Below are 9819 nucleotides of genomic sequence, written 5' to 3'. Positions count from 1 at the left end.
ATCCTAATGGCCATTCACGTACATAAATATTGTTTATGATAACTATAATACTTTTGTTTGGACGAAACAAATAATATACGGTCCGGAGACATCTCCGGGATCGCATTTTTAGATGTATATTTTTTCCTTCTACGCTATTATTATTATTATTTTAACAGATGGCTCTCGAATTGATCGTTTTCCAAGTAGTTCTCGCGTGGTCCCAATTTCGAGCGAATCCGTTGGCCGATATTATCTCGCCGATCGATCATCTTCCAGCCATAAGTTCCCACAGAACGCACTCTGCCGCTGTCGGTTGGAATCCCCGAGAAATCTCAATCTTCTGTAATATATAGTATATATACATATTGTGTATGTAATGATGATTATTATATTGAACACCTCCGAGTGGGCAATACACACTCGGTAATAGTGTATAATGCGTTGGCAGAAACCTGTTAACGGTTATTAAGTCCGTCAAGTGAGGACTTTTGACGGATTAAATCGAGTGTACGGCTATAATAATAATAATAATAATAACATAGGTAGTAGAGGTACATCGACGGACGACCGGAAACTAACAGATTAGGTTTTCATTTTTTTTTTTTATTGAAAAAATGAAGAAAAACAATGTATAATATTCCGAATAGTTTTATATTTAAAGGATATATTTAAATAGATAATATTATGTTCAGTTGCGGTACACGGCGGACGGCTGATGGATAGCCGAGTGATGCTGTATGTATTATGTATTATCATCATCATCATCATAAAGACAGCATATAGACACAGGTCGGATCGCATCACAAAAGAGGATCGCTCGAATCCGTGGAAACCGCACCGGGTCAATTATGTAAATTCGTCGTGTAAGATCATCAATCGGCGCGAGCGTTTCCCCTTTCATAAAAAAGAAAGAAAGAAAATAGGTAAAAAAAAAAAAAAAAATACAAACATTTATACCACGATAAACCCTTGGCGGGGGGGCCGGGCGCACCTCCCCGCGGAAGTCCCGCTGAGCCCCTCTCGCTCTACCCCTCGTTGTACCGTTTAACCATTACCGTATCGTCTTGGACCACCTCCACCACTAACAGATAGACCACAACTATAAGACACTCCATCGTCTTATTATTACTATTACTATATAGGCACAATCCACGGGGCCAATATGTCACACACCCAACGGCGGCCGCATTCCGACACCTGACGTCGACCAATCAACGGTCGCGGATAACGCCACATATATACATACAGATAGGTACAATCATATTATTCCGGATAGATACTTATCTCGTCCGAGGCTTGTCAGAATGCCACTCACACACACACACACACACACACATACACAGAGTTCCTATATTATATTGTGTACACGCGCATATTATATATTATACATCAATGTGTGTGTGTACGCCATGATGTGAATTCACTCGTGATTAATGATCGAGACCGTGTGTCGTATTCGTGTGCCCTTTTTAATTTCTATACACACTATGCACTCGGCTAGGGAATCTAATTACGTATAATATTATATTATATTATAGAGAACCATCGATTCGGTGTAATAGCTTTTTATATATTTTTATCCACCGCCCGTCCGGTCGTGAACTCTCTTATATTTAATATCCGAGCGAGACTGTGAAGAGTGGAGCTCTGTCTCTCCGCGCGAAAGGTCTGTGGCCCCTCACAATTACGGCGGTGGATAAAATATTTTTGTCGAAAACAATGAACTCTCTCGGTACATATACTCAGACACACACATACACACACACATAAAATGAAATCCCATTAGCTCTATGCGTAATGTGTATGTGTGTATGTGTATGTGATGTTGGCGATGGTGATTTTCCGGACAATGATGCTGTGTTAAACACAGTTAACGATCGACGGTCGCCGCCGTGTAATCCATCACTTCACTATAGCGGCATAACATACACTCACACATTTTATCAAATGTATATTATAATATACCTAATAACGTTAAACGTGGACATGAAATCAAGCGAAAACCGTTCGAGGAGAGCTGTACGTGTATAATATATTATTATTATCAGTAATAATTATTATTATAATTGCCAGTTGGTGAAAGTGACGATTTTGGACTTTACAGCGGTGCGGCTACCGTCGCTGACATTGTGTGGGTTGTTATTGGCAAATAATACACATGTGCTTTACTTTATAAGCGTAATTTAAGTACAAACGCCACTACCGAAAATTTGAACCAATGAGTATACCAACAATAATGTAAGGGTTTGGCTCTGAATCACCAGGCGTGGATCTAGAAATAATGTAAAATTTTGATAGTCGTCATGACGATGCACTTTTTATTTTTATATAGTTGTACATATCCTATGAGCATATGTATCCTCATCGATGACAAAAATACATATAAAAAATGGTTCCTAATTTTACTATAACCGTCCCGGCAGTTGACTGGATCCATATTTATTCAAAACTTGGCCTACTCTAGTATTATTATAACACAATGGGTACAATTATTAATGTTTCAACACCGTCATAATAATATAATAGTGTTGTCAAACGTTGTAAATCTTTTCCGTCTCCGACGACTTCAGCTCGTTTTTTTTCTCCATAATTATAATACAAAATGTAATATTTGATATATTGCGCGTTTTACACTGAACGACGGTTCTATATTTGGCCAAGGTACGATTTGTGATTTTTTAATTGATCCCAAGGGTCCAATAACATGCCGGGTAACACCCGCATGGCTCCCTCGGTCTTCCGCAGTCTTTTGTTCTGTTTATTGCTTCTTCATCAAGTATAATAATCATGCGAGTATGTACACGGTTTTTACCTATACAATTATATAACATAGTGTATATATTATACTCATGCGATGGGTCTCAATCAAATTATCGGCTTCGCCGATGATGTGTGCACATCACCAGTGTCAGTTTGGGTGGGCCACGGCTGAATACATTATAATAATATTTTGTAGGTTCGCATGTGCGCTTAAACCGTACCCAAAAAACACACATACGACGCCTTCTAAATGGGCGTCATAGTACATGTCAAATATAGCTGTTGTATTATAGGTATACCGCATAACGACGTCGTTGCGGTATTATACCAAACCCGGTAGGCGATCATTACATTTTATACTTACATTTGTTGTCGAAACTTAAATAATACTGAAAATCTTACTTGATCGAGCTCCGAGGACGCACTTGTATTTAGTCCTTCCGTCGTCGTAGTCGCCACGAATAGATCAACGACCTCGGTCGCGCACGTTTCTTTATTATTATTGAGTTTAATTAAGAAAAACGATCGTTTATTGAGAATACATTACCGGAGAGCTCATTAATTCTATTAGAATTTCATAGATCCAATGGAAATAAAAAAAACTACCACGACCACCCTATATATCGTTCGTGCGCCGGACCTCATTACCTTATCAATGTTAGGTCTGTCGTGTATTTAATTAGCGAAACTTTCAGGTCGCCCATAACAGTCGTGTCGATGCCGGCGCGCTATACTTAGATAATAATATACCTACATCCCACTATAAGGACTATTACAACCAAAGGGGGTGGGTGGTAAGTCGATAAAGGATTATCCCGGCGCAGCTTTGATTGTTACAACTTTTAAGCTGGAACAACTAAACGCACAGACTTAGGTCTAACACAACTCCCAAATGGCTTTAGGTATAGATTTACTGTACCGCCTGAATTATGTCTACCATCTAATTGATGTATACATACAATTTTTACAAACCACCAGTATCGTTTACAGGTCTTGTGATTTTACGAGTTGAGGCATTTACTGTTAAAGAGAAAGGATTAAGCCATTAATGGTTAACTTTGCGCATTATTAAAAAAAAAGGATAACATTTATTTTTTATCAATTGATAAAAACGCATTTTAGAAAGCATTTAATTTAGCTTTTGGCTTGACCGAACAATGACACATTTGATATATTGTTTGGACATTTTTATTTGTACTTAAGTACTTATGAAAGTTTTTATATTTTTTTCTGGTTTATAATTTTTTCGGGAAATTAAAATCACAAATACTTATAAAAAATCTTTTATAAAAAATGTTGAACTTTAGTAGAGATAACTAAATTTTTGACGACTATTTAGTTGTTCAAATTTTTTTAAATTAGTTTTAAATACCTAGTCTTCTTCATTGGCGTAACTAGAGAGGGGGGAGGGGGCTGATGAAGTTCAAATTCTTCTGAGCATGTCCAGGCCCTAAAAGAAATTACAGCTACAAATCAGACACAGCCCCCAAGTAAGGTTTATATAATTTTTACTAAAATTCAGAGCTTTTGAAATGTCCGAACATCCTTAGCCCCCCTTTAGTTACGCCAATGCTCTTCTTCTATGTGTTCTTTTAGAGAGTGTGGAATGAGTATTATATGTGTAATGATGATTATTTTTTGGTAATGTTTCAGTAAAATATATTTGCAAAGTCGGAAATCCGTCCAATGCATATTTTCTTTGAACTACACCGTTCATTTTGCTCGTTAAATGAGTTGGTTGTGCAACGGTGCATAGCTGTTATAATATGCCTCAGTGTCTTAACGTTTTTCGCCGTCAGAGCTGGCAAAAATAGTTTACACCTAACACACTTGAATCGTTCATGCGACAAAAAACAGAGATCAAAATTAATCGTCTTTCACCGTGTCTGCATACTTGGAAGTAAGTACACGAATTGCGCGTGTAATACAAATAAGTCGTGTATAGAAGAATTCACGAACAGCGCAAAATTGCAAAGTTCAAAGCAAATATTCTACTAAAACATTATGAAAAATAATTGTCGTTGTACATTTGAAATGGAGCTCAGACAGTGTCTCCCCAGAGTTATAATGCTATGTGCACTTCGACGTTATTAAGACACACACAACACAATCTGGTAGTTTTTCCATTCATACGTTTGATAGTAGCCTTCTCTCACGGTGAACATATAAATATACAACAAAGTATTATTACACGGTACAAGAATGTGTAATATGGAAATTTCATTCATCCGAAAATATATTTGTGTGTATAAAGGTGCGAGTCCTTATGTATAATATTACAGTCAAACTTGGAACAAGATAATAAAATACACTAAACGTTTCGTATGTGTACCCAGGTGACAGGTCGGGACTACCGGACTTGGAGACACATTCTTGGTGGTGGTGGTGGTGGTCAGCTACACATATTATATTATGTTATGCAGCCAACGTCCGTTTCCTATTATCTACACTCCACATCAGCTATGTACTACGTTATTCAAATAAACACAACAACGACATCATATTATTATTATTATAATAATAAAATACACACGGCCAAGAATTGTTTGGTCAAATAATTATCAAACGTCTATTGTGTTCCAGCTCCAGAAGACATTTTCACTAAGATTGTCAGCTAAATTAATGTTCACAGAGATATAAATATGATCATTTGTTAAGGAGTTGGGCATAGGCAATTTGTTTTGCAAAATGTAAAGGTTAAACTGCTTTCGCAGCATCATTGACAGCGATTTAAAAACGTTAACCGAATAATAATCGTACAAAATTTGTTTTTACACATTTAAAATAATGAAAACGTTATCTGGGGGCTCTTTAAGTAGTTGAATAAATAAAATAAATGATATTCGCCACCGCGATAAGGAAATATAATTCTCAATCTTTTTTTTTTTTAAGCTTCGAATTTTTTTTTTTTTCGTAATATTTTATGTAATCTTACAAATTGGTATGTGTGACGTAATTAGTGATACTTTTACAATAAGTGTTTAATTTTTTATTTATCTATATTACTGTATGCAATGGTAGTTTAAAGTGCATTATCTACGTTGTTGCCCAGTGTTTTTGTTGTTAGTGCATTTAACTGGTGTAAAATATTATTTTGATCGGTCGTTTAATCTTATTTAACGGTATACACAGCGTATTCTATGCCGTTTAAATAAATTGTAATTTGTTACAACTTATTGATTACGTGACGTGTAGCAAGGTTAAAACGCATGAGTAGGCATAGTTAATCAAATGGTTACCAAATAAAATCGTTGCCAAAAAAATAACTACTACAATTTTAATGTTAGAGTACTTGTTTATACATACATTTTTCTATTTAATAGTTACTGTAAAATGGTATCTTGGTTGTGATTCGATCGAAAATATGGTTTGGGTACAATTTCGACATATAATTAAGTACCAATGAAAATTCGTTAACGTTATTGACGATAACAGGTGTAAAGTTTGGAGTGACATTAATCCTTGAAATTTTTGACACGAGCATAACATAGGAATATTGATGATGTACGGACTTGGGTGGTTAACGAGATGCACGTCTCTTTGGCCTAAAGTATAAAAAAAAGTACATGTGTATACTATATAAGAAAGCAAATTCAACCGAAAAAACCTTAAGTGGTTTCAAACCTAATATAGTACACCGCGACAGGTACACCTCCTATAAGGAACGCGATGGAAATACTATAATATGAACACAGCGTTGCCCTTGAACTCCTTAACAACGAAGGTCCTTAATGTATCGTGCCTGATAGTAATTATTTAAGTCATTGCGTAGATCTTTTGAACCTAAACAAAGGAACACTTTGATTGTCTTTAAGCGGTAACCCGGAGTGTATATAAAATGGTAGTTTATAGCGAGTTTCAAGTTAAAAATGAAACTAAAAAATTGGCCTGGCAGACCTTATTCTTTTTTAACGTGATTTGAACTCAATTCACTAAACCGAAAACAGTATATTATACTAATAATGGACAGTGATGAGTGTGTTCGGTGGTCGTTTTACAAGTAAGAAAATTATCCAATAAAAAAAAAAACCGGTATTTAGATATACCCAGCTATTTGTTAACTCAGCCGCGGCGTTGGAATCCAGTGGCACTTTTGACTTGACTATTTTTATTAAAATATTATGTGCGCTCTAGGCGTTTTTTTTGGACATAATATATTAATCATCATGTTTCCGGTACAATTCCCATAACGGTCTTAAGGTTATTTCGTGTTTACCCGTAAAATTAACATTGATTCTGCTGCTGCTGCGATAATGACGGACACCAACCGTTACCGATCAAGCTTTAAGTACATACATGATGTTAACACGAGGGCCGTATTCAGCTGGAAAACATATCCTTCAGCGGTAAACATGTTATTTTATTGTATAGTGTAGGTTTACAACACGGTAATAATATGCAAAAACAAAACCAATCAAATTCATTTGGCAATAAAACGTTTCAAGAATACCGCCAAGAACTAGAGAATTTTGTTCAACGTGGATATGTCTTATGGCTGGAGAGGTCATTCTGAAAATAAAGTTAAGAGTATACACACTTCATGCAGATACATTGAGTTGCAGGATATATAAGGGTATACTTAGATTCGCTTGTCGTTGAGTTGCACCCTCTTACTTCCTACGTCTTACAAATTGTTGGATTTTTTTATTCCTGCCAGATGGGTTATTGTTTCAAGACAAATGAGTCAATGAAGGAAGACTGTTGATCACAGCATGACTCGTCTGTTTTCTTCCTGTGTGAACAATGCCCAAATTTACTAAATTAGAACATTCTAAATGGTTGGACAGTGTTGCAGAGTGTTTACCAACTTGGTCGGTATGAGAAACCTGTTTAACGGTGAACAATATTTTTACTAAGAAACTGCTACAGTCTGTACAAAAATAAATTGAAAATCACCAACGTTATAAATTACTTGGCAGAAATATTACCTATAGACCGTGTCAAGTATCGCTCGGGGGCCGTTAGATATATTTTTACCATTCATGTTTATCCATAACATAAATTAGGTATCCAATTTAAACAATTATATCCGTTTAAAAACTCAACACGTTTTCCTAATGAGTTTCTACAAACTAGTGTATTTATATATTTTTCTCTTTACTTCATTTTATACTAAATATTATTATGTGGAGCAAATTAATTTTTCAGAACACCACATAATATTTTAATCTGCGGTATCTATAGTTATTATCAAATTTCAAAAACCCGACAAGGTGAGTGTTTGGTTTTTGAAACTTTTACCACCGGAGGAGGTTTCCTGTAGGTTGAGGTGAAGAAATCATTTTTACTCGGTCGCGTTCAAAACTGTAAATTTTGTACACTGCAGTCGGTGTTGTATAAACACAAGAGGTTATAATATTATTATCATGAACCTTAATCACTGTCATATATCTGCGTAGTATAACAATAGATTTTAAAATAACGATTTTATTTGAAGAGTCCACCATCAGGGCTGTTATAGTCTCGACTGTACCGCTGCCGTGGCTATACTGATTGCCTGGTTCCCTACCGCTATTTATACGTCTCGGTCCTTGAGGCCGTGTTTCTCGACCAATGGGAACCGAGCGTATATTTACCGTATCATAACATGTCATGATGAGTCATGCTGTCATTTACAAAATGTGTTTTTTTTTTGCCATTCAGGCCTCTGCCCATTATTCAACTAAAGAAAAGAAAAGAACAGATTAAACCAACTAATCAAAGCCAAATAAAAGCTGCCGTTTTTTGAAACTAACGAAAATTGCAAGTGCAGAAAAGGCAGGCCTAAATGCAGGGAATTCCAGGAAAACACGTTATGAAAATGACAACATGTTATGATAGGGCAAATACGCTCGGTCCCCATTGGTCGAGAAACACGGCCTCAATGACACGTCTCACACGGTACGTATAAATAGCTGCAGGGAATGAGCAAGGCAAACAGTGTGGCCACGGCAGCGCAGCGGTACAGTCGTGACTACAGCCATGGTGATGGACTCTGCAAACTCAGCCAAATAAAATTCCAATATTGCCTCTATAAGCGGCATGTACACCTGGCAATATATTTTTTACCATGATAATATTTACAAGTGATCTTCTTTTATTTTCACCTCGGTAAGTCAAACCGTCTTGTTGATCGCTAAAAGCAAGGCTCGAATTTTCGAAAAACTCTACTTATCTCAATGACCGTAGTCACTGTGCGTTGATTTATTCGTAAACTTCAAACTACTTAAACCTCTCTAGCGTAGGTAAACGATCTAGTTGGCGAAACGAATTTGTTTACACCGAGAGATTTATTGACCAAGGTTTTTTTGTTTCACTAAAAACAATGCAATGCAATGTGGTGTGTGTTGATCGCGTGCACGGTGTATGTGTCCATAAAGTTTTTACCACACGGAAATCTTGTACCGCAAGATTGAATAGATAAACCTAGTTGCTGGCACTGGAAAATGGCCGTGGTCGGTAAGTATAGGAAAAACGTGCAGCTAACCGAATGTGAGACAGTATAAAAAAAAAAAGTTTTCAAACGCGAATAAACGTTTATCGTCGATTCGGCTTTGTGCCGGCGGCGTATAATATTTATTGGCTTTTCACGAGAATATCCGTTTTTATACTCGGACGTTAAATATGAAATCCCTAAAAAACCCGTAAAAAAAAATATTCGTAAAACCGTAAAAGCCAGACGGAATCGTAAAAAAAAAACAGAAAGAGAGAATATCGCTGAATAATGCTAAAACCGACGAATATAACAGCTATACAATAATAATATTAAAGCGTTAAGTACGTTTTTGTGTTGTACACATTATATTATTATGATATAGGCGCAATATTAATAAATTATTGTATAATATTAAAGACAAAAACGGTATAAAGTGCACTGTGCCGGATGTCCGAGCGCCGATTCATCACCGTATCGTATTTCCGGATATTTGAATTACGGTTGTGTTGTATACCTGTACTGTATGAGAATTATTTTTCATACTAAATGTATAACAGTATTGTACAATATATAAGGTACCGTCCGTAATAATAATATATTCTACATCTTGTGGTTAAAATGTTATTATTTATTACACTACCCGACTGACTACAAATCGATTG

The sequence above is a fragment of the Adelges cooleyi genome, unplaced genomic scaffold (genome assembly GCF_023614345.1).
Source record: "Adelges cooleyi isolate 19-005CV unplaced genomic scaffold, UGA_ACOO_1.1 ACOO_flye_CR_arks_rails_tigmint_CR_PRNA_108, whole genome shotgun sequence".
In the NCBI taxonomy this organism is placed as follows: domain Eukaryota; kingdom Metazoa; phylum Arthropoda; class Insecta; order Hemiptera; family Adelgidae; genus Adelges; species Adelges cooleyi.
Note: the sequence above shows the minus strand (reverse complement) of the source record.